The sequence below is a fragment of the Macrotis lagotis genome, chromosome 1 (assembly GCF_037893015.1).
Source record: "Macrotis lagotis isolate mMagLag1 chromosome 1, bilby.v1.9.chrom.fasta, whole genome shotgun sequence".
NCBI classification, from domain to species: domain Eukaryota; kingdom Metazoa; phylum Chordata; class Mammalia; order Peramelemorphia; family Peramelidae; genus Macrotis; species Macrotis lagotis.
This window is the reverse complement of record NC_133658.1, coordinates 857,180,135-857,206,456: the sequence shown is the minus strand read 5'-3', so window position 1 is coordinate 857,206,456 and position 26,322 is coordinate 857,180,135. Positions and strand designations below refer to the sequence as shown.

At 37.0% G+C, this 26,322-nt stretch overlaps 1 long non-coding RNA gene and 1 other non-coding gene across 3 annotated transcripts in view; one reads left to right on the top strand and one right to left on the bottom strand.

Annotated features, from left to right (window-relative positions):
- LOC141508830 (uncharacterized) overlaps nt 1–26,322 on the top strand; it is a 275,036-nt gene that overhangs the window by 56,566 nt on the left and 192,148 nt on the right. The window lies entirely within an intron of this gene.
- LOC141510525 (U6 spliceosomal RNA) lies at nt 15,281–15,386 on the bottom strand. Its single transcript, XR_012474997.1, has one exon. It is a non-coding gene; the product is annotated as a U6 spliceosomal RNA (small nuclear RNA).

The window sequence follows — 26,322 nt, the reverse complement described above, 5'->3', positions numbered from 1 at the left end:
TGGAAAAATGGATGTTGAAAACTAGCTATATTGGGAAAAATAAAATAAATTTTTTAAAAGATCAATAAAAAAGAAAAAAGAAGAAATCATTTATGAAAAAGAAAAGAATGAAATGATATAATAAATATAGTAGAAAATCATGAAGTCAAAAGTGATAATCTTGGACTTGGAAAGATCTGGGTTCAAATCCCATCCTTGAAATTTACCAGCTGCCCTATACAGGCCACGGAACCTCTGTGAGTCTTAAGGGACTCTCTAGAACTTATCTTCTATGTCCTAGATACAGATGGTTTGACATATGCAGTGGTGGAAGGATTTCCCTACACTGATGAAACTACCAATCTCTCTTGTCTATGGGAAGTAGAAGATTTTGCTCTTTCCTCCTTCATTTTGTAGGAACAATGAAAAACTTAATGTGGAAATAGAAATTGAGGATAGAAGCCTTCCTATTCCTGTTGACAGGATCTAGAGATTTGTTGCCATAGCTCTAAAGATGGAAAAGTCTGAATCCAGTCCTGCATTTTACAGAAGAAGAAACTGAGTTCCTGAGAGATTTGTCTTGATTTCCTCTAATTAGTTATGTAGTAAGTGACAAAGTTATAATCTGAAACCACAAAGGTTTCCATTGCTTTATCACAGAGTGGGAGTAGTATTGTCTCTTACAATAGACTAATCAAATTCTATATGTGTGTATGCTGCATTTAAGGACTGTGTTTCAATATTTGATAAAAGCATTGTGCAAAGGGGAGTCCAGTGGAATAGGAAATAGTGTGGCACTATTTCCTCTCTACAGCAGATTAGAGGGGAGATAGAGAGAGAGAGAGAGAGAGAGAGAGAGAGAGAGAGAGAGAGAGAGAGAGAGAGAGAGAGGAGACTGGGACCCAGGAACAGAATAGGTTCACAAGAGATATGTTCAAAAGGAATAGGAAATTGAAAGTCAGAGTTGCTTGGACATCTTTATCTCTTGTTGTATTTCCTCATCTATTTCCTCCCTTAGCATATTTTCTTCCACTTCTGTCCACTGCATTTTGAGGAAAAAAGCACAAAATATTTTCCCTAAATAATGTTTTCCTATTTCCATCTGTTTATAATGTGCCCAGCAGGACTGTAGATGGAGGCACACTCAATTCAACAACTTCACAGATAGAGGTGGAATAATTGAGATGAGAGTAAACCAATTCTTATGATTATATTATGTGAGTTCTTTCAGTAACATAGGTCTTGGGGAAAGGGCAGTAGAGACTAAAAGTCAGATTAGAGAAGCATCACCTGCAGATTGCCACAGCCTGTGGTACCTAAATGACCATCTGAACTCTTCCTGGCTCTTCTGTCTCATTTATGATGTCCTCTTCCTCCTTCCTGACCCTGTTCTTCATTAGGGCTCTCAGATGACTCCTGAAGGCTGGATATACTATCTGGGATGAGCCCAGGTTCTGCCTCCTGTAGTATTTCCTGCCTTTTTAGACCTGCATGGTCTAGCAGCCATCGGTGGTCTTGGTGCCCGATTTTGTTAGCATCCCAAAGGAATGCTGGTCATCCTGGAGGAGCTGCTAGTGAGCTCTTCAATCATCAGTACCTCTATCAAACAATAAATATTTATCAAATGCCTAATGAGAGTAAGACACTGGTATAATAAAGACAGACATGGGAGAGTCTCTGCTTTCATAGAACTTATTAATCTGGGGGAGACAACATGTACATTGATCAATATATATATATATTATATATAAAAACATATTTTATCTTTGTGTTTTTTGGGGGACAGAACCTGTGATTCATTGATTTAGGGAACTCCCAGTGAAGAAATTCTCTTTGTCAATACAAATTGACAGTTTTTCTGCAAAGGGATGTAAGTGACTTGCCCCGGGTCATACAACTAGTATACGTTGGAGGCAGGTTTAAGCCCAGATTTTCTTGTCCCTTTAGCCATTATGCTATTCTTCCCTATATAGGTTATATAAAAATACATATAGGAGAAGGAGAACTAACAGCTGTGGTAGGTCCATGTCAAGAAAGATCTCTTGAAGGAGCTACTAATAGAGCTGTGATTTAAAAGGTGCTTAAAATACCATTTAGTAGGCTACTTTAACTACAAGAATCCAGATGATGAAAGTAAGGAGAATCGTATGTAATCAGATCTGTCAGATAGACTCTAGTTAAATTGTGAAGGGCTTTGAATGCCAAAACATAAAGGCAATGGGGCTCATTGAAGCAGGTGAGTGACATGGGCAGACCTATGCTTTTGGAATATCACTTTAGCAACTAAGTGGATCAGAGAGCAGAGAGGCTGCATTAAGTTAATTTCTAAATGGTCTTCCTGTTAGGATTCTAGTATCATAATTCAGGTGAAAGGTGATTAGGGGCTGAACTAAGATGGTAGCTGTGTGAATAGAAGAGAACAGATAGAAAAAGCTGGTGAGGAGATTGATAAGGCTTGGCCCCTAATTGGATTAGGACATGAATGGTGTGGCCATACATTAGACTTTGGAGGCTAGCCTTCTGGTTTGTACTTTGATGAAAATCTTTACCTGTTATAGAATGATGTGTGCCATAGGTTATCAGAGTTAGAAGGGAAGGGAGAATAACACAGTGCAAGAGGTTTTGGAGTCTGCCAACCTGGGCTTGAATCCTGGCTTAGTCACTTTCCTTGACTTTGGGCAAGTCACTTAGTTAACTTAAATTCCCTGTCTTAGCTTTCTCATCCATAAAATGGGTGTGTAATGGTGGTAGTGGCAATGAAGGAGAGGTAAAGCCTAGAATTACAGCTTTAGAGTGAGCTAAAGGTCTCATGGGGTCATCCAGTTCAAGTCCCTTATTGCCCTTTCTAGCTCTAAATCTGTGACTAGGTAGGAATACAAGCATGTGAATGTATACCTGTGTGACTTCAGATAGCATCTAATCCGGGCTGTAGAAAGACCCTTTGTGATCTCTTAGTCTTTACTTGGAGATCCTTATGGCATCTTCTCCCAAGGCAGCCTTCATATAAATTTTGAACAGCTCTAATTGCCAGAAGTTTATACCCTGTTATCCATCCAAAATATGTCACTTGATAACTTCTACCAATTTTCCTTAGTTATGGTTTTTGGAGACAAGTAGAGGAAGTTTAACCCTTCTCTTTCCCCTCCCCCAAAGTATCAGTACTGATCCTTTATCATTCTATGAGTCCTTCAGATAGAACTTCATAGACTTTTCTCTTCTCCCTGTCATTTCTTATATTTGTTATGTTTCCTCAGCTAGGTTTTGAATTTCAGGAGAGGATCCACCCTATATTTTGTTTGTTTGTTTTGACTTCTCCCAGAAGACACATTGTAGTGTCTCCCACTGGGGTACTTAGTGAACTACTGTATTTTCAGGGGGCCAGTTAATTCTTGATCTTAGAGGAATAATACTCCTAACATTTATACTTGGAATTGGTTTGATTTAAAACAGAAGTCCATTTCAGAGTTTATCTTAGCAGCATTGCTATCATAATATAAAATCCCTAGCCAAGAGAAATGATGCTGCTTTCAATCCATTAACCAACAAAAAATAAAATAAAATAATGTTCTAATCATTTTCAATGAACAGCAATATAATTTCCTTGTCTCCTTTCTTGAACCATGAATCTCAGAGCTGAAAGGGATTCTGTTGTTGTTTAATATTGTCTTAATTAATATTAATAATTCTTCATGACCCTGTGGACCACAGCATGCCAATACTGTCCATGGTTTTCTTGGCAAAGACACTGGAAAGGTTTGCCATTTCATTCTCCAGTGGATTAAGATAAATGTGGTTTGAGTGATCTGTATAGGGTCACGCAGATAAAAAGTGTCTGAAGCTAAATTTGAACTTGGGTCTTCCCAACTCCAGGTTCAGCACTCTATCTACAAAGCCTTCACTCTGGTGAACATTTAAATAAACAGCTTATAAAATAGTTGAAACTAAAAGAAAATGTAATTGGGAAATGTTTAATAAAATAAATAAAAATACAATAAAACATAGATAATGTTAATTCATGGATTTCTAAATTAATATGTGGACCTCCAGGACCTCAATTCTGTGCAAAATCACTGTCAAATGTCCATCAATTCTTTGCTTGAGGACCTTCAAGTGAAGGAGGACTCATCCTTTCCTGAGGCAACTTGGGAGAGCACTCATTGTTCAGAATTTCTTCTTCATATCAAGCCTAAATTGACCTCTTTGCAACTTCATTTCAGGTTTTGTGCTCAGACACATTCTCCCATTTTAACTAGGAAAATTAGCAAATTGACTAAGACCTCTTTAGGTTAAGACAGTTTTCCTAATGGTCAAATTTTTCCTTAATCCTACAGATCATGCCCAAAACAAGGCATTTAAAACAAAATCTTTTGTTATGACAATTTCAGAAAATTTGCAAATTGGTGAAAATAATGATGAGTTCACATTTTTATTAAAATTCACTGTGATGTCAGTCAGTCAACCAATAAACATTTATGTATTGCTGTCAAGATTCTTGCCAGAGTCCTCCTTAATCTACTGAACCTTCACCTGGAAGATGGTCATGTACGTGAAAACCAGTTTGATTTCAGAAAGGGCTGAATATTAGTTGACATGATGTTTGCTGCTCAACAACTCTAGAAGTACTGGCAGTAGATCTGTCTGTATATAAAACCTCCATTATCAGTATGACCAAGGCCTTTGATACAGTCAGTCATGAGGGCTTGTGGAAGATCTTGTCAAAATCTGGTTGCCCAGAAAAAATCATCAGTATCAGTTTCATGCTTATATGGATTCTGAATAAAAGATGATGCCCTCATATTTTCCCAGTCATCAATTTAGTGTGTTTGTTTGCTCTCATTCTTTTTAATACAATGTTTTCCATGATTTTGTCAGATACCCTCAATGAAGATGAAATCACAATGAAAAGGCTATAAGCCAAGAGAAAAGTAGTTGGTGTGTGACCTGTTGTTTACAGACTCTGTGACTGAGATGCAACAGAGTATGGATCAGTTCTCTGCTGCCTGTACTAATTGTGGTCTGACAGTTAGCACCAAGAAAACAGAGGATCTCCATGGACCAGCACCATACCATCCCTATGTGAAATCATCAGTTTACATTAAATGGAGAAATTTTGAATGTTGAGGATAAGTTCACTTACCTTGGCAGTATACTTTCCAAGGATGGACACATGGATGATAAAACTGACACATGCATTGTCAGAGCTAGATCAGCATTTGGGGTGCTACAAAAGAAAGGGTGGTAGAGAATAGGTATTTAATTACCAAACTGAAGGTATACAGAGCTGTTGTGTTGATGTCATGGTATATGCCTGTGAACAGTTTACCAGCACCATGCTAGAAAATTGAACTGCTTCCATTTGAATTGTCTTAGGAAAAGTCTGAAGATTACCTGGCAAGATGAGGCACCAGACACTGTGTCCTCTCTCAAGGATAACTGCTAAGCATTCAAATTCTACCACAGAGAGCACAACTCCAATGGTTTGGCCATGTCTCCTGAATGTTAAATGCATCTTTACCTAAAAGACTGTTTTTCAATCACCAGGCAAGTCACAAAGAGGTCAGAAAAAGTGGTACAAGAACACTTAAGATCTCTTTCTGAAGATCTTTGTTATTGGTTGTGAGACATGAGAGTTGTTGTCACAGGACTACCCAGTATAGCCTTCCTGCATCAAAGAAGACACTGCCCTAGTGGTGAAATAATTTGTAGTAGAACAAAGGAAACATGAGATGTACAAATCTGAAGACGTTCCCATCCCAAATGTTCAGACTACTTGTGCCTGGACCTGTGGTAGAGTCTTCCAAGCTGGTTTTGGACTGATCAGCCATAATCATTTTCAATGAACAGCAATATGATTTCCTTGTCTCCTTTCTTGAACCATGAATCTCAGAGCTGAAAGGGATTCTGTTGTTGTTTAATATTGTCTTAATTAATATTAATAATTCTTCATGACCCTGTTGACCACAGCATGCCAATACTGTTTTTGTACTTTGTACCTTGTACCTTTTGTACCTTGACTCCAACATTGTGATGTCTTTAGTTCCCCTTCAAAAATGAAGAAGAAATATCAACAAATATTTATTAAGCACTTATTATATGCTAGGCTTAGTGCTAAGTAATGGAGTTACAAAAAGAGACAAAAGACAATCCTTCCTTTAAAGAGCACATTTTTTTAATTTAAATTTTTAAAGTTCTAAATTCCCTTCTAGCCTCTCCCCTACCCATTAATAAAACAAGCAGTATGATACTCATTATACATGTGAAATATATACATATGCAAAATATATTTCCATATTATCCTTATTGTGAAAAAAAAATAACAAAATAAAGTAAAAAAACAAAGCATGCTTCAAATCTATATTGCTGATCAGTTGTCTCTCTGGAGGTAGATAGCGTTTTTTTTTTTTTAACATGATTCCTTTGGAATTGTCTTAGGTCATTGTCTTGATCATAGTAGCTAAGTTTTTCACAGTTGGTCATCACTACAATATTGTAGTAACATCAGTTTCCTGGTTCTGTTCACTTCATATCAGTTCAAGTAAATCTTCCCAGGTTTATCTGAAACCATTTTTTTAATAGCACAATAGTGTTTCATCATTATAATTTTTTGAGTCATTACCCAATTGATGGGTATGTTTACCCTATTCCCCCAATTTCAAATTATACCATGAAAAGAGCTACTTAAATTATTCTAATTTCTTTGGGGAACAGATCCACTAGTGATGTTTCTGGGTCAAAGGGTAGGAGCAGTTTTATACTTTTTGATAGACCCAAAAGGTCCACATTGTTCTCTAGAATAGATGAAGTACCAATAATAGTACATTACTGTGCTTATTCTTTCACATATTCTCCAACATCTGTTATTTTTTATTTTCTGTCTTGCTAGCCGATCTGGTAGATGTGAGATCAGATTTGTTTTAATTTGTATTTCTCTAATCAATAGTAATTTAGAGCATTTTTTCATAAGACTATTGATAGCTTTTATTTCTTCTTCTGAAAATTGCCTGTTCATATCCTTTAACCATTTATCAACTAGGGAATGGTTATTACTTATATAAATTTATCTCAAATCCCTATATATTTGAGAAATTAGACTTTTATTAGAAAAACTTGCTATAGAATTTCCTACTGCCACTTCCAATTTCCTTTCCTTCTGATTTTGATTATATTGGTTTTATTTGTGCAAAAATTTTTAAATTTAATGTAAACAAAATTTCCCATTTAATCTTACTTTTCCTCTCTATCTCTTTTTTGGTCAAGGGACTCATAATCTGATGGTGGATATTACAAGCAAGCAAATATGGACAAATAAGTTATGCTGTTGTTCAGTCATTTTTCAGACATGTTCCACTCTTTATGACCCCATTTTCCTTGGCAAAGATACTGGAGTGATTTGTCATTTCCTTCTGTAGTTTATTTTACAGATGAGGGATTGAGGCAGAGTTAAGTGACTTGCCCAAGGTTACATAGCTAGTAGGTGTCTAAGGTTGGATTTGAACTAGGTCTTTCTGATTTTAGGTCAGGTACTCTATACATTTTGCTACCCAGCTTTAGATACAGAATAATCTACTGGTACAGGATAAGTGGGAAATAATAAAAAGAGGAAAGGCACTAGAATTAAGGGAGTCTGGTGACGATGGGAAAGGTTTCTTGTAGGTATTGAGATTTTATATGGGACTTAAGGGAAGTCAAGGAAGCCCAAAGATGGAGATAATGAGGGATAGCAGGTATGGGAGACAGGAAGAGAAAAATGCCTGTATCTGAGAGATGGAGAGTACTGTTATAGAGTACTATAATAGAGTATTGACTATGGTGTCTAATCTCAACTCTGATTCTAATTCTGGATCTTGGTTAAATCTTGGAGACTGAGTTTCTTTAACTGTTAAATGGAGATAAAAATACTTATACGTCTCTCACAGGGTTTTTGTAAGTTTCAAATTAGTTAATAAATGTAAAGTACCTTGCAAATTTTAAAGGGATATTATATAATTTGCTATCTCATGTAATTCCTTCATTTTGTAAATGAGAAAAGGGACGCATTGACTTGTTAAAAGTCATACAGCTAGTAACAGAGATGAGAGTCAAACCTAGGTCACCCAATCATAGGATTTCTTAATTGGACAGGATCCTAGCAGTTCTCTAGTCCTAACTATACCTAAAGAATAATTCTCTCTATGACCTATGTGTCAAGGGTTCATTTAGTTTCTACTTGAACATGTCTATTGAGTATGAATCCATTATCTTTAAGCCCATTTCATTTTGAGATAAATCTAATTGGGAAGAAGTTTCTCTTTACATTAAATCTTGTTTGCTGTTTGGCAACTTCTGCCCACCTGTTGGGTAAGACAGAGGATAGAGCACTGAACCTGAAGTCAGGATGGCTTGAGTTCAAATCCAGCCTTGGACACTAACTAGTTGTATGAACTAGCACAAACCATTTCACCTCTATCTGCCTTAGTTTCCTTATCTGTATAAGGGGGTAATAATAGTACCTATTTTCCAGGGTTGTTGTGATGATCAAATGAAATAAAGTATGGATCACAGTGCCTGGTGCATAATGAATGGATATTTAATAAATATTATCCTTTTCATTCCCTGTCCTTGAATCTGGTGCCCCCTCTCCACAATACCATACTGCCTTGATAAAAAATCACAGAGACTATGAGCAGCAGAGAAAGGCTTTGAACTCAGCCCACCATCTCCTAATTCAGTGCCTTTTTCATCACCCTGTATTTCCTCTCAACAGAATGCCAGATTATTGTTCCTTCTATGTGTGGTTAACTTTGAATTCACTCTGTAACAACCTAGTTATGAATTCAAGGGGTGTTTGTTCATTGACTGTGGGGGCTAAAGGACAGCAGGATATTTTATAAACATATTCACTTTTTTCTTCAGTCTTGGCCAGTTTGCTAAACTGATTAAAACAGGTAGTTAGTTCAGTGTAAGCTACTGCATTGAGAACAGCCCTTTAGCCCAGTTTGATATTTAATGCTTCATCTTAACCATTAAAAACACAATTTGTGCTAATATGTACTGTTTAGGGCTGTTTCTAACAAAGCCTACAATTTTAGCCACTTCATGTTCTTAAAACTGCTGTTTGTTAATGTTTAATTTCAGGAGAAAAGCCACTTCTCCCATTCAAACAGCAAGGAAATGGGCATTTTGAGGGGAGTTAGTTATTTTGTGATTTTTAACCTAAGGCTCAAGGTTGGGGTTTTCTGATTGCCACTATTTTCTTTGCTTTGGGTTGTGTTGTGGGTGCTCAGAATATTTTAATGTTGTGTTTCTGTGGTCTACAGTTGGAGAAGACTTTCCTGGTTTTCATACGCGTACCTCTCTACCAAGTCAAGGATTAAAAGGATGAGATCCTTCCCCAAGCAAGGGGTTTTTTTTGGGGGGGGGTATTTATTTATTTAATTTTGGGGAAGGATTTTTCAAGGCAATGGAGTTAAGTGACTTGCCCAAGGTCACACAGCTAGGTGTCTGAGACCAGATTTGAACTCATGTCCTCTTGACTTCAGGGCCAGTACTCTATCCACTGCACCACCTAGCTGCCCCAGGGGGATTTATTTATTTATTGATTGATGTCCTTTGTAATTGAAGAAGACCATGACATCATGTGAATGATGTCATGATTTGCACATTGTGTTGGATATAAAGAAGAGAGTGATTTGCAAAGGTGTCCTCATTGCCTCTTCCATAACCATCTTCACCCTATTATGGTCTATTCTAATAGGAAACAGACTGGATACAATGGGAGACCTTGACCTTTTGGGTGAGGATTTTTCCCATTTTATTGAGGCACCATGGAATTACCATAATGCTGGCAGAGCAATAGAATAGTAATATTATGGTGACAAATTTGTGACAAAACAATAAAGCTAATCTATCTCTCAATGGTCTAATCATGAGTATGGTGATTTTATGGTGATAGTCTTTCAACAATAAGGTAAAATTAGCCAATCTCATGACAGACTACTCATCAGTATGGTTCAATTTCACATTAAACTTTTGACAGTAGGACAAAGCTAACTCGTTACTCAGAGGTCTATGCTGCTTAACTCTACATATACACTCTCTAGGGCTTGAGGTCACCGGACTCTACCAAACCTTGATGTTTTCCAAGAGAACTCTCCCTGGACTCCTGCTGGCTCCAGTGTGGTATGGGGAGAGGAAGGACAGGGTGACTAAAGTCATGGGTACCTAGTCTGAGAGATGCAAGGGATCTTTGCAGTTTTCTTTTAATTTTTCTTTTTTTTCTTTCATTAATTTATTTTTGATGTTATTATTAAATCTTGAGTTTCATATTTTCTCCTTTTCTCTGGTCCCTTTCACACCCAACAAGAAGGCAAGTAATATGATACCCATTATATATGTGAATTCATGTAAAACATATTGGGACATTTGAATGAATCAAGTGCAATCCCTGTAATAACAGATGAGGAACCTGAGACCCCAAGAGACAAGTGACTTGCTCATGCTCTCACAGGCAGTGAGCTTCAGAATCAAAATCTGAAACTAGGTTTTGGATCATGTATTTACAAACCTTGGCCACCTTCCAGTCCAGTTCCTTCATTTGACAGATGAAAAAAGAAGCCCTGAGATGTGGAGTTACTTAAATTCCTAAGTAGCTGAGTTGGGATTTGAATCAAGGCCCTCTGACTCTATATCCAGTGAGTCATTGTACCAGACCTTAGAACTCCAATACCAGGACTCTTTCCATTGTGCCATCTTACTTATTTTTTTTCTAATTTTTAATTTTGGGTTTTGTTTTTTGTGGAGCAATGGGGTTAAATATCAAGTGTCTGAGGAGGATTTGAATTCAGGTCCTCCTGACTCCTTGGTCAGTACTCTAGCCACTGTGTCACCTACCTGTCTTTTATTTATTTATTTTTAATTAACATTTTGTTTGTTTTCCAATTATTTATAATAGTAGTATCTACCTATCATTTTTGTAAGGTTTTGAATTTTACAATTTTCCTCCCCCAGAAGGCTGTCTGATAATCTTTACATTGATTGAAATTGAATGTGTTAAAAAAGTAAACATAACCCCCCCACCCCGCAAGAAGATGAGAAACCTCAAGAACAGAGAGAGAGAGAGAGAAAAAAATATACTTCAGTCTGTGTTCAGATTCCAATGGCTCCGTCTCTGGGTTGAGTTGCTTTCTTTATCATAAGTCCACCAGAGAAGTTGCTTCAATGTTTTCCCCACAGTTGCTATTACTAGCTGTACCTCCCCTCTATTCCTCCCCATTCTCATTTATTCTATTCTCTCTCTCCTTTCATCCTGGCCCTGTCCAAAAGTGTGTTGTATCTTAGTACCCTCTCCCTCAATCTGCCTTCTCTTCTATTACCTATTCCCCCCTTCCCTCCCCCCATTCCCTCTTATCCCGTCCCTTTCTTCTTATTTTTCCTCTAGGGTAAGATAGATTTCCTCACCCTATTAACTGTGTATGTTTTTCCCCTCTGAGCCATTTCTGATAAGAATGAAGGCTCACTTATTCCCCCTTGCCTTCCCCCTTTCCACTCTATTGAAAAAAAAATTTTTTTTTGACTCTTATGTGAAATTTCTTAGCTTCTTCTTCATTTCTTTTCCCTTCCTCCCAGTGCTTTCCTTTATCACCCATTGACTACATCTTTTTACTACATTATATCATTTTATATATATATATATATATATATATATATATATATATATATATATATACATTTTTTTTAGGGTTTTTTTGCAAGGCAAATGGGGTTAAGTGGCTTGTCCAAGGCCACACAGCTAGATAATTATTAAGTATCTGAGACTGGACTTGAACCCAGGTACTCCTGACTCCAGGGCTGGTGCTTTATCCACTACGATGCCTAGCCACTGAATATACCATTATATTCTGCTCCTTCCTATGTCCTGTCTATATATGCTCCTTCTAACAGCTCTTATAAATGAGAAAGTTCATATGAGTTTTCAGTGTCTTCTTCCCATGCAGGAATACAAACAGTTCAATATCATTAAGTTCCTCATAGTTAGTATTTCTCTTCCACCCCATCTATGATTCACCACAGTCCTGTACTTGGAGATCAAACTTTCTGTTCACTCTGGTTGTTTCAATAGGAAAGATTTATTTTATTTTTTTAAATTACCACTATATATTTTTGGTTTTTGTAAGGCAGTGGGCTTAAGTGACTTGCCCAAGGTCACACAGCTAGGTAATTATTAAGTGCTTGAGGCTGGATTAGAACTCAGGTCCTCCTGATATCCAAGGCTGGTGCTATATCCACTGCACCTCCTAGCTGCCCTCAGTTGGAAAGTTTTAAAGTCCCCTGTTTCATTGAAAGTCCATCTTTTCCCCTGAATGAGGATGTTCAGTTTTGCTGGGTATCTGATTCTCAGTTGTAAACCAAGATCTTTTGCCTTCTGGAATATCATATTCCAATCCCTACGAGCCCTTAATGTAGATGCTGCCAGGTCCTGTGTAATCCTGACTATGGTGTCTCGGTAGTTGAATTGTTCATTTATGGCAGCTTTTAAAATTTTCTCTTTGATTTGGGAGTTAGAGAATTTGGCTATAATATTCCTGGAAGTTTTTCCTTTTTGGATCTCTTTCAGGAGGTGAACAGTGAATTCTCTCAATTTCTATTTACCCTCTGCTTCTAGGATCTCAGGGTAATTTTGCTGTACTATTTCTTGAAAAAATGAAGTCTAGGCTCTTCTCCTGATTGTGACTTTCAGATTGCCCAATAATTTCAAAATTATTTCTTCTGGATCTGTTTTTGAGGTTGGTTGCTTTTGCAGTGAGATATTTCACATTTTCTTCTAATTTTTGGCTGTTTTGGAAGAATTTTATTTCTTCCTGATTTCTTGCAAAGTCATCAAATTCATTTAGTTCCATTCTGCATTTGAAGGAGTTATTTTCTTCAGAGAGCTTTTAATCTCCTTTTCCAGCTGGCCAATTCTGCTTTTTAAGGCATTCTTCTCCTCATTTGCCTTTTGTTTTGATTTTTCCATTAGGCCTAAACTGGTTTTTAACATATTATTTTCTTCAGTATTTTTTTGTATTTCTTTCACCAAGCTGTTGAGTTGGTTTTCATGATTTTTCTGCATTGCTCTCATTTCTCCTCCCAATTTTTCCTCCATCTCCTTTAATTGCTTTTCAAAGCCTTTTTTGAACTCATCCAAAGTCTGAGTCCATTTTCTATTTCTCTTGGAGGTTTTTGATACAGAAGCTTCGATTTTGTCATCATCTGAGTATGTGTTTTGATCTTCCATGGGACTAAAGTAATTCTTTATGGTCAGATTTTTTTTTCTGTTGTTTACTCATTTCCTCAGCCCAAGACAGCACTTCCAAGGCTTTGAGTTTTTTTTTGGGGGGGGACACCCCACTGGGAACTTTATTCCTCTAAGGTCTTATGCTCTCTTGCCTGTGCTTTGATATGTAGATGACTACCTCACTTCCCTCTGCCCTGGAGCTATAAGGAGGTATCCTGCTTGGCTACTTAGTATAGAAGCCCAAACTGCAAGCTGGATCTGAGTGTGGGCAAATGGCAGAGTCCTACCCCAAGGGGGAGCAGAGGAATTTCTGCAGTCTTTCTTGACCCCCTTACCATCTGTGGGGGTACAGGTTGCTTTCTCCAGATTCTCACTACAGATTCTGCAGCCAGTACTCCTCACTCCATACTCATTTTGGTGTAGCAGAGTTCTTTCACCACCCATTCAAGCTCTTGCTGGTGATCCCTGGACTGGGCTGGGCTGGGCTGGGCTGGTCTGGGCTGTGACCTGGCTTTTGTCCAGATCCTGGTCCTGGTGAAACACAACTTTTCCACGGAACTTCTAAGTTATCTTGGACTGGGAAAATGTATCAATCAATCTTTCTGTGGGTTCTGCCCCTCTAATGTCTGGCTAGAGTCATAATTTGTTGGCTTTTGGAGTTTTGGGGGGAAGGAGTTCCAGGGAAATGCTACCTTTATGCCACCATCTTGGCTCTGCTCCCTCTTATTTATTTTTTAAAACCTATTTCCATCATTAAACAAAACCAATATAGATTTTTGTACTGAGCCATGAAAGTTATATGCTGACAATTATAATATGGTTTCTTAGACTTTTAAAAATATATAATTTGGCCTTTCTTCTCCCAAAGTTAGTCTCTAATATGCCATCATCACATTAAGGAGACCCTGGGTTCTCAAAGACTTTGCCAGTGGAGGACAAGTTCTGATAGGTCATATAAAATGGAGAAGGTTTTGAATTTGTGGCTGATGAGACAATGTTTCTATCATCTAAAGACCTGCCTAGCTAAGTTTGGAGAGATTGTTTCCTATGTAGGACATTCCCCCTCCCACTACTCTGTCTTTGCCTAGGTTATACCCCTTATCTGGAGTGTGCCCTCTCATCCCCCCTGCCTCTTAGTTCCCTAGTTGCCTTGAAGACTTGCCTTAACCAAAGAAAAGCTAGAAGATACCTCCCATTACTCCTTTAACCTTGGATAGAAAGTCAGTTTTTTTTATTTTGATATATTGATAATTATTTGGGTGTTTAGGAGTTGGAGGGAATACAGGAGAAAACTAGATGATTAAAATACAGAAGTTATCCATAATATCATCTAGTGAGCTCTTTCCTGCCCATCCCCTACCTGAAGTGTTTAGTTCATCAAGGTTTCTCTGTATGAGCTGTGTATATGTTTGCTATTGACTTCCATGTTTTGGGGTTATTTCCTCCATATATGATGGGAGACTTTTTTTTTTGTCTTTTGTCCCTACAGTGTCTGACACATATTAAGCCCTTAATATTTATTGAATGAACAAATGAGCCAGATGGCTGCCAACAGACCTTTTACTAAGGTGAAGAAGGTGTGTTGATCAACAGATACCCAACCCAGCAAAATCACTGAAGCATGAAGGAAGTGAAGCCTTTCTCAATTCCACAGACTATTCTTCACTGTGCCAGGGCCATCATAATCTTTTCAATAATAAAAAAAATTTCCAACTTCCATTTTTCTAGTTTCTTTCCTACTGCTACTGCTGTAGCTCATCTAATATAAGAATTTTGGGTGGCAGGCCCAAAGGAAGTAGATTCCTAAGTGAAGGCAGTAGGGGGCACAGTGGATAGAGTGTTGATCTTCGATCATGAAAATCTAAGTTCAGATCTTGTCTCAAACATTTTGTGTGTGGGGCATGTTAGTTAACCTCTTGAGCCTCAGTTTTCTCATCTGTAAAGTAAAGATAATAGTACCTATCTTATAGTTATTTAAAAATATTTAATTTTTTCTAGTTATGAAAATATGTAAATTTTTAACATTTATTTTTAAAAATTTCGAGTTCCAAAAGCATGAAATGTTTCACAAATTTGTGTGTCATACTAAAGTGGGGACAATGCTAATCTTCTCTGTATTGTTTCAATTTAGTATATATGCTCTTGAGGTGGGAACCATAGAATTATTTTGAGGATCAAATGAGATAATATGTAAAATACTTTACAAGCCTTAAAATACTATGTAAATATTAGTTAATATTCATTATTGTTAAATGCAGCAGCAACTGTAGTAATAACAATAACAGTAGTAGTCGTGGTAGGAATAGTAAGAGTAACAATAGTATTATTATAACAAGTTGTACGTCTTAAACTATAGTCAGTAAGCCCTCATTGAGAGACCCCTAGTATCCATGGCAAATGGAGAATGTAGGAGAATATTAAAGAAAATAGGAGGCAAGAACAAATCACTTAATCTCTCTGAGTCCCAACTGCTTCATCTATATAATATGGGGCTGGGAATAAGTGACCTTCAAAGTCCCTTCTGCTTTTAAATGTTCCACTCTTCTTTGAAGGAGAATTTTCTTAAGGACATCTTAGCTAGTGGATAGGGATTCCTAATCTCTTCAATTTGGTCCCTGAAATTGACTGATGTTTTAAATTCTGTGTTGAAATTCAGCCCTAAAGAGATATAGTTCAAATCATTTTCCAGAATGGCTGAACCAATTTCGTAGCTCTCCCAACAGCACATTAGTGTTCCGGGTTCCACTTTTTTTTATCTAGGTTTTTGCAAGGCAGTAGAGTTAAGTGGCTTGCCCAAGACCACACAGCTAGGTAATTATTAAATGTCTGAGGTCAGATTTGAACTCAGGTACTCCTGACTCCAGGGCCAGTGCTCTATCCACTGCGCCACCTAACTGCCCCACTGGGTTCCACTCTTGACAGAAGAGGTAATAGAATAAAGACGTGAATGAGATGTGTGTTCCCACAGGTGCCCAATGTATTAACTTGTTTTGCTGGACTAAATGTTATTAGTTACAAGAAAGACTTTTGGTTGAGATGTGAGGTAGTAGATTCGTGGAAAGTATGAGATAAAGAAAATAGAGATAATCAATAAAACATTTTTTAAGGTGCATTGAAGAAAACAAAAAAAAGCACAAGTGAGAACACAATAGAGCAGTTTTCTTACTGCCTTGCTAAATTTTATGATGTGTCTAAATAGATATCCTGGACTTGGACTTGTGATTTCATTGATATAGGGAATTTAAAGTCTTAAAGCTGTCTCTGAGGGAAATGATTTGCCCAAAGTCATACTGCCAATATGCCTAGCTTTTTGGTAGGTCTCTACCTTGCCATGTTGTCACTTGTGTAAATTTGTAACATGGACTCTGAGGATATTGATCCCAATTCTCACAGGCTTTGGCAAGTCAGTTCCATGTAGAATAGCTATTTATTCTTCTGAAAGTTGTAGGGGTAACCCTGAGATTTAGGCTTTTTTTTAACTAAACCACATGCAATGTATTCTTTTTTTTAATTTTAGAAAAGTTTTATTTATTTTGAGTTTTACAATTTCCTCCCCAATCTTGCTTCCCTCTCCCCACCCCCCCACAGAAGGCAGTTTGTTAGTCTTTGTATCATCCCCATAGTATGCACTGATCCAAGTTGAATGTGATGAGAGTGAAATCATATTAAAAAGGAAGAAACATAGCGTGAAATATAGCAGAATTACATAATAATTTTTTTAAATTAAAGGTACATAGAAAGTCTTTGGTCTTTGTTCAAACTCCATAATTCTTTCTTAGGATACAGATGGCATTCTCCATTGCAGATATCCCAAAATTGTTCCTGATTGTTACCCTGCTGGTATGAGCAAGTCCATTAAGGTTGATCATCACTCCCATGTTGCTGTTAGGATGTACAATGTTTTTCTGGATCTGCTCATCTCACTCAGCATCAGTTCATTCAAATCCTTCCAGGCTTCCCTGAATTCCTGTCCCTCCTGATTTCTAATAGAATAATAGAGTTCCATCACATACATATACCACAGTTTGTTAAGCCATTCCCCAATTGATGGACATTCCTTCAGTTTCCATTTCTTTGCCGCCACAAACAGAGCTGCTGAGGGGATCCAACAGTGTAGTCAAGTCATGAAAAAAATCTATAAAAACTTCTTTAAAGAAGATCTCACTACATTGGAGTATGAAATTTGTAAATACTCATTTTCAACACAAGATTCAGTAGACCTGAAAGACAAAACAACTCTTCTTGCAAGAGAAGTCAGCAGGTATCATATCCAAATAGTAGCCTTCATGAAACAAAGTTGGCATATAAAGGCCAGCTTAATGTTAACAGAGCTTTTCTGGAGTGGCTGCAGTGGAGGGGAGTACCATGAGACTGGGGTAGGTTGTGTAATCAAAACTAATCTTGTCAGCAAGCTTGAATGCCTACCAAAAGGAGTGAATGACAGTCTCATGACAATGTGATTGCCACTTTCAGGAAAAATATCATGCCACCATCATCAGTGCCTATGCTCCCACCATGACAAAACCTGATGAAGTCAAAGAAAAAGTTTATGAAAACCTGGAGACACTTATCATCAATGTATCAAAAGAGGATACACTTATAATTCTGTGTGAGTTTAATGCTAGAGTGGGCTCAGACTACCAGATATGGCAAGGAATCCTTGGGAGGAATAGAGTTGGAAACAGCAACAGCAGTTGTCATTATTGAAGGCTTGACCTCTCATGACCTCATTATAAATAGTCTTCCATTTACTTTTAGTTGTTATTGTAAGATTTTTGCCAGTTCTTTTCAATAGGCTGATCCTTCACCTGGAAGATGGTCACCTCCCTGAGAGACAGTGTGGTTTCAGAAAGGGTCAGGGAATAGTTGATAATTGTGTTTACTTCTGACAACTGCAGGAAAAATGCCAGGAGCAGAACAGAGGTCTGAATAAAACGTTTGTAGATCTGACCAAGGCCTTTGATACCATAAGTTGTGATGGAAAATTATGTTGAAATTTAGTTGCCCAGAGAAGTTCATCAGTATTGTACATACTGATTGAATGTGCATAAATTTCATGATGTTGTGTTTACCCTGGTTCTGAATAGTGGAGATGCTCTTGAGATTTCCTGGTCACCAATAGAGATAAACAAAACTGTGCTGCTTCAATGCTTTTTAGCATATTTTCAGCCATATTATCAGACACCTTCATTGAGGATTGACATGGCCTCAGGTTATCTACCACAATGATGGTAAATTCTACAAGCCAAGACCAAAGTGGAAGGAGTGTTGGTGAATGATCTTCATTTTGCAGGTGACTGTGCACTCAGTGCAGTATCTGAATATGAGATGAAAGAAAGTATGGATCTTTCTCTGCTGTTTGTGATAATTTTGGTCCAACACCAAGAAAATACAAGTGGTCCATCCACCAGCATCATTTTGAGTACTGTGAACAAGTTCACTTACCTTGGCAGTGTCCTTTCCAAGGTGGTACACATTGACATTGAGGCTGACACACACATTGCCAGAGGTAGCACAGCATTTGGGAGGCTCTGAAAGAAAGAGTTGGAGAAAAGAGATTAGATTAACTACAAAACTGAAGGTCTGTAGAGCCATTGTGTTGACCTCATTGCTATATGCCTGTGAAATCTGGATAGTCTACTAGCGCCATGTCAGGAAACTGAATCATTTCCATTTAAATTGTCTTAGAAAAATTTTGAAGATCACCTGACAGAAAAAAATAACAGACACTGAGGTCCTTTCTTGAGCTAAACTTGCCAAACATTCTAACATTACTATAGAGAGTTCAATTACAATGGACTGGCTAAGTTGATAGAATGCAAAATGTACACTTGCCAGAGAGACTATTTTATGGAGAACTCACAGTGGGCATATGCTCACGGGATCAGAAGAAGTGATACTGGGACATCCTGAAGATCTCTCTTAAGAACTTTAGAATTGATTGTACAGCATGGGAGACAGTGGCACAGGGCCACACAGCATGGCATGCCCTCATCAGTGATGGTGCTGCAATCTATGAGGAAGGCAGAATTGAAGCAGCTAAAAGAAAAAAGAGATTTGTAAGTTTAGAATAAATACCCCAGGTATTGGTGAGATCAACCATAATCAGACACACTGTAATTTGTCTCAAACATGGTAATGTTATTTTGGTCTTCTTCAATAGCAAAGGACAAGAACCAACATTAAAACTTAGTCTGTGTGGTAAAGGGATAACTCTTAGATCCTTGCTAGATGGAAGTCCTCTCTTTTCATGAAGTCTTTTTTTTTCTTTTAAAATTTTATTGAGGTGTTTTGTTTTTACATTACAAACATTTCCAAATTACCCCAATCTATGAGAGCTCTTTTGCAATAATGTAAAACACTTAAGTAAAATGAATAATGCAGTGATCCAACCTCTCTATTTTAAATTGTATTTCTAAAATAAAAAAAATTGAAATCTCTTTTTTCCTCCTCCTATACTTTATCCTATTGGAAAAGAAAAGAAAAATGAATTACTTGTAACAAATACTGAGTCAAGCAAAACACATGTTCTCATTAGCCATATACATAAATATATCTAGGGGGCAGTGAGATGGCACAGTAGATAGAGCATTGGCTTTGAAGTCAGGAAGACCTGAGTTTAAATCAGGCCTCAGACAATTAAAACTTACTTAGCTGTATGACTTTGGACAAGTCACTTGTCTCCATTGTCTTGAAAAAAAAGAAGAAATATATCTCTCACTTTAAATCTATCTCTTCTTTGTTAGAGGTTGCATAGTAATGTGTCTTTGATGCAGACACTGTTGTCATTTGTAGTCATTGGCTAATCTGGTTACCATCACTGATGGGAAATCCAAATCTTCCAACTTTTTGAAAAATTTTTTTCTAGTTAAGGGTTGGTAGAAGAGACAGAGTCTTTGTTTTTGTCCTTCTTTTCCTGGTTCTAAGCAATTCCCCCCCCCCCCACTTTTCTTTCTTTCTTTCTTTCTTTCTTGGGGTTAGGTGTCTTGCCCAAGGTCACAAAGCTAGGTAATTATTAAGTATTTGAGGTGAGATTTGAATTCAGATCCTCCTGACTTCCTGACTCCAGGGCCAGTGCTCTATCCACAGCATCACCTAGTTGCTCCACCCCCCCAATAGAATTTTATTTTTTCTAACTACTGTAAAGACAATTTTGATTTTCACATTTTCTCCTTTCTTCCCTGCCACACATTTCCATAGTAATGTAGTGAAGGAAGAAACAGAAGAAAAGGGGAAAAAAACTTGAAAAAATAAAGTGTGAAATAGTACTTGCTTTGATCTGCAACAAGACTCATTAATTCTTTCTCTGGAAATGGAATAAGACTCTTCCATCATGAATAGTATTTTGGAATTGTCTTGGATCCCTGTATTACTGAGAAGAGTTGTCAGTCATAGTTGATGATTGCACAATGTTGCTGTTACCATGTACATTGTTCTACTCATTTCACTTCTTTTTTAGGTTTTTTCAAGGCAATGGGGTTAAATGGCTTGCCCAAGGCCACACAGCTAGGTAATTAATAAGTGTCTGAAGTCAGATTTGAACTCAGGTACTCTTGACTCCAAGGCTGGTGCTCTATCCATTGCTCCACCTACCCACACCTACTCATTTCACTTTCAAGCAATTCCTTCCTGAGGGGCTTGGCTGGAACTGTTCCACCACTAGTCTAGTCTGAGATTGAAATATTAGATTTTGACCTGGTGTGCTGTTTTTATCTAATCTCTAGAAAGTGTGAATCCAATACATTTTTTGTGTAGTGTTTTTTCATTTCATTCCATTTAGGAGCTTGAAGCATTTCAGTCCTTCAAAACATTCGAGATTGTTTTTATCTAGTTTCTTCCTTTTTTTTCAATAGTGATATCAGGGAATTATTCACACCTGTCTTATACCTTTGATTCTGAAACTCAAAGAGACATTCCTACTTGATCAAGGTGTTAGGCCTTTAGGACATTACTTGCTAGTTAGCTAATATGAGATATTGAAGACTCCAGATCTTTTATACTAAATTAGAGTCAGGTGGATCCCCACACATTATCTATATCCATTTTCTCTCTCCCTCTCCCTCCCCTCCTACTCTCCTCTCCTCTCCCTCTCTTTTTAAAAACAAGCAAACTATATAACAGAAGCTAAATTTTTTATGAAATCCTCTAATTTTATGTTGAAATGTTTATTTTTATTGAAAATTAGATTCATGATAAAATTTAGTTTTTTTAAAAAAGAAATACAAGCCATTGACATTTTAAATGGCTTAATGAAAAATTTTGTTTTATTCAGCACACATTTATTGATTGTCTATTATGTACATAGAGCTTTGACTTGGGTACTAGGGATATGCAAAGTTTAGATCAGAATTGGTTCCTGTTCTCATAAAAATTAATAGTCTCAAATCCTTCTAAAAAAACCAAACAAACAATGTAGTCTTGATCCTGCCTCTGGTCACAGATGAGTAATAACTAATCTGGGTGGTTGCAACAGAATCTGACTGAGGAAAAATGATGTCTCTGGATTTAAAATCTCTCATTGGTTTAGAGGTAGGACTTTCTCAGCCTCAACCTTAGGGTAGTTTTAAGGTCACAAGGATTTAATATTTGAGAAATGACCCATTTTTTCCTGGAATCTTCACCACCAATGTTCTAGGTTAACTCTGGGAGCAGTCTGTGCTCCAAGTTGAGGGAATGAGGGAGATGGAATCGTAGGCATCCTCAGTCCATATGACTGCCTTTTCACCAAGGGATTCCCCTAAATATCCTGGGTTGTTCCACTCTGTTTGCTTTATAAACACCATCAGGATGTCTTTTCTCTTTCTGTGTTCTTTTCTATTTCTTGTTTTCTGTTGGTTTTTCCCCCAGTGGGTCAACATCTGTTTTACCTAAATTATAAACTCCAGTCTAAAAATATTTGGAGAATAAAATGTTGAGCAGAGCAGATTAGTATGAGGAATTACCCCATGTAAGATTTAATCTCAGGGTTTCAAAATTGGGAGGACCCTGGAGATCATCTAGCTTAGGATTCATAACCTTTTGTGTATCTTGGATCCTCTTAGTCAGTCTGGTGAAGTCTATGGGCCCCTTCTTAGAATAAAGTTTTTATACAATTGAAGAAAATATTAAATTTCAGTTTGGAGGTTATGATAATAAAGATATAATTTCTTTCCTATTCATGTTCTTGCACCCTCTGAAGTCTTTTGCCAGACTAAGAACCTTTGACAAGTTGTAACTTAACAAGAATCCATGCTACAATTCATCATCCAACTTCTTGAAGCCCTACAAAGACCAAGCAAGAAGTAGCTGTCTCCCAGGGTGACCTATTCAACCTTTGGACTGATAGAAAGTTTGATTTTACTTAGAAAGTTTGATTTTACTTATAGCCTTAATTTGCAGCTTCTACTCATTCTATTTCTGTCCTCTGGGACCAATAAAAGCAAGTCTAATTTGTCTTCCAAAGGATAATGGTCTTCAATTTTGTCTGAAATTTTATCATGGCTGTCTCCCCACTAAGGCTTCTTTCTGAAATAAACAGGGAGGGGAATTTTCTTCAAACCCTTGAGAAAATATGACTAAATTTGAGATACTGTTGGTAACTTCCATACCTACTGTTCTTTAAAGTTTTTAAAAATGACTACATCATAACAACCTGAACAAAATCTGGTAGCACAAATGTGCTTTGTTGCTCTTCAGTTGTTGTTTTCTAATCATATTTGATTCTTTTTGATGCCATTTGGGGTTTCCTTGGCAAAGAAACTGGAGTGCTTTGACATTTCCTTCTCCAGCTACAAGATGAAGGAAACTGAGGCAAACAGGGTTAGTGACATCCTTGGGTCACACAACTAATAAGTATCTGAAACAAGATTTAAATTCAGGAAGATGTCTTCTCCCCATAGACCTGGCACTTTATCCTAACTGCTCAAATGTGATTATGCCCATTTTATAGAGGAGGAAACTAATACATCATTGTACAATGACTATTCTTCCTTTGGGTTTTCTTATATAATACTGGATTTTCTGCTTCTCTTACTGCTATTTTCCATCTTCTTTTTTAGATCTTCTTTAGATCTTCTATTTGATATCTCCTAAGGTTGGATGTTCTCCAAAACAGGCCTTCTTCTCTCTACTCTTTTTCTGATCTTTGATGGATTCAGTTGTCCTCTCTATGTATAGAGATGCCCTGATTTATTACTTAGCCCCAGTCTCTCCCCTTAGTTTCAATTGTGTCATCAGTTTCCTATCAAACATTTCAAACTTGACATCCTGAAACATCTCAAACACATGATGTTCAAAATAGAACCCATTGATTTCTCCTCTAAATCTTTTCTGTCAAAAGTACCAACATTCTTGCAGTTTCTCAAATCCATAACCTCATATCATCCTTGACTTCTTCCATTCCCTTACTCCACATTATTCAGTTGCCAAATCTTGCAGTTTTCCCCTCTACAACATCTTTCATTTGAATTCTCTTTCTGAGCCACATTTTTAATTCAGAACTTTTTTTTTTAGTTTTTTTCCAAGGCTAATGGGGTTAAGTGGCTTGCCCAAGGCCACACAGCTAGGTAATTACTAAGTGTCTGAGGTCCAATTTGAACTCAGGTACTCCTGACTCCAGGGTTGGTGCTCTATCTACTGTACCACCTAGCCTCAGAACTTATTGCAGCATTCTCCTAACTAGTATCCCCGTGTCAGGACTCTCTCTGCTTCAGTCCATCCTCCACACTGCTGCCAGCATGATTTTCCTTAAAAACAGAGCTGACTATGACTCCAATAAATTCTAGTGGCCCCTTATTGCCTCTTGGATAAAATATAAACTCTTAGCTTTTAAAGTCTGCCCTTCATTTTTCTTCCCAGCCTCATTGTATATTACTCCCTGATCTGAGCTCTGAGATCCAACTAAACCACCCTTCTCTCTGTTCCTTACACATGGCTCTCTGTCTACCATTTCCATGACTTTGTAATACCTCTCCCCCATTTCTAGGATGCACTCCCTCATTACCTCTACCTCACAGATGACTCCTCTTCTTTCAAAACATTACCTTCTTCATGAAGTCTTTTCTGTAGTGTCCTCTTCTCCCAAACGATTTTGTTTTTAACTATCATATTTATTTGTATTTCTTTTATTGCATTTTTTCTGTATATTATGTATGTACCTGTTGTCTCTTCCATTCGAATGTACTCTCTTTGAGAGTAGGGATTATTTCTTTCTTCGTATTTATATTCCAAATGGTTAGCAGGGTATCAGAATATAATAGGCACTTGATAAATGCCTATTAAATTTATGAATAGCAACAATATTAAAAAATCAAGACAAATAACTTTGTAATTATTTATAAAAATATTTCATTAGTAGTTATTTGCATTAAAATTAATTTCAGTATATAAAGAATGATGGCACTTTTTTAGTCTAAGTCTCCATCTGTTTTTAGTTTTTTTCATTCTCATTTAATTTTCTTCATAGCCTATATTATCTCTGTGGACAAGATAGAAAAAAGTAAGCTGTCGACAATAGTTCTATTACACAAAACTAATCAAATGACCAGAACCAAGGAGTAATCCATTTAGGACTTCATGCCAGTTTGAAGAAAAATTTCTAGTGGAATGCCTCAGGGATGGATGGTTGGCTATGTTCAGTTTTATCAGAGGCTTAGATGAAGATATATAGAAAGCATATGTATCAAATTTATAAGTGAATTGAAGCTGGGAGAGATAGCTAGAATACTGGATGATAGTACAAGATCCAAAAAGATCTTAATAAGCTGGACTGCTATACCCTCTATTATAAAATTAAATTCAATAGGCATAAATGTCAAGTTCTACCCTTGGGTTCAAAAAATCAATTTCACAAGTATGAATGGTGGAGGTTTAGCTAGATAGAAGTTTATGTGCAAAGGATCTGGGGAATTTTTAGTGGATTGAAAATTCAATATGAATTACCAGTGTTGTGTGGTTGTCACAAAAAGCTAATGTTAAATTAGACTTTATTAAAGAATGAAGGATCTATTTGTCTCACCACATTCTTCCCAGTAAGACCTCATCTAAAATACTATGTTCTCTCTTATGCACCATAGCTTAGGAAGGACATTGACAAGCTGCAGTGTGGGGAGGGCAACAAGGATGATAAAAACCATGGATTGTGCAATGCCAGAGTTTTTTAAATGAATTAGATTTATCTTTAGCCTGGAGAAGAGATTTTGAGGGAGGCTTGATGGCAATTTTACAATAATCAAAGGACAATCACAGAGATGAAATATCAGGTTTGTTCTCCTTGACTCTAGGGCAGGGATGCTCAATCTTTTTTGTGTCATGGACCCCTTTAGCAGTTCAGTGAAGCTAATGGAGTTCTTCTCAGAATGTTTTTAAATATGTAAAGTAAAAAACATAGGATTACAAAGAAAATACAGCTCTTAATATAGTGTTGGTACGTATATTGTGGTTATTGATTAATATTGATATACATTATCAAAATCTTTTAAAAAACCAAGCCTAAAAATCTGAGATAAAGAGATCTTATCTTAGATGACCTCTAATGTCCCTTCTATCTCTACGATACATATAATAGGTATTTTATTTACTTTTTATTTTTGGTTTTTGTAAGGGGTTAAGTCACTTGCCCAAGGTTACACAGCTAGGTAATTATTAAGTGATTGAGGCTGGATTTGATCTCAGGTCCTCCTGACTCCAGGGCCCAGTGCTCTATCCACTGCACCATGTAGTTGCTCCTTATAGTAGGGATTTTAAAAAATCTTATTGATTGATCCTATGATCCCTCTTTCTTGTGACCTTGTGGGGATAGCAATAACTACACAAATGATGGTCCTAACTGTGCGATCTTGAGGAAATTACTTAATATCTAACTGCCTTAGTTTCTTCAATTTTAACTGGGTCCAATACAATGGCTTCTATCTTCCATGTTTTTTTATGGGGAATCATACGAGACAATATTTATAAAAAACTTAGCTGAAACACACTATTTACCTAGTAAAAACTTGTCCTTTTCCCCTTCTCCTCTTCCTCCTCCTTCCCCTCTTTCACTGCCAAATTTTTAGAATTTAGAAAATTTAGAATTTAGAAAAACTACTTAGTTTTTATTTACTGTTTCTATTTAC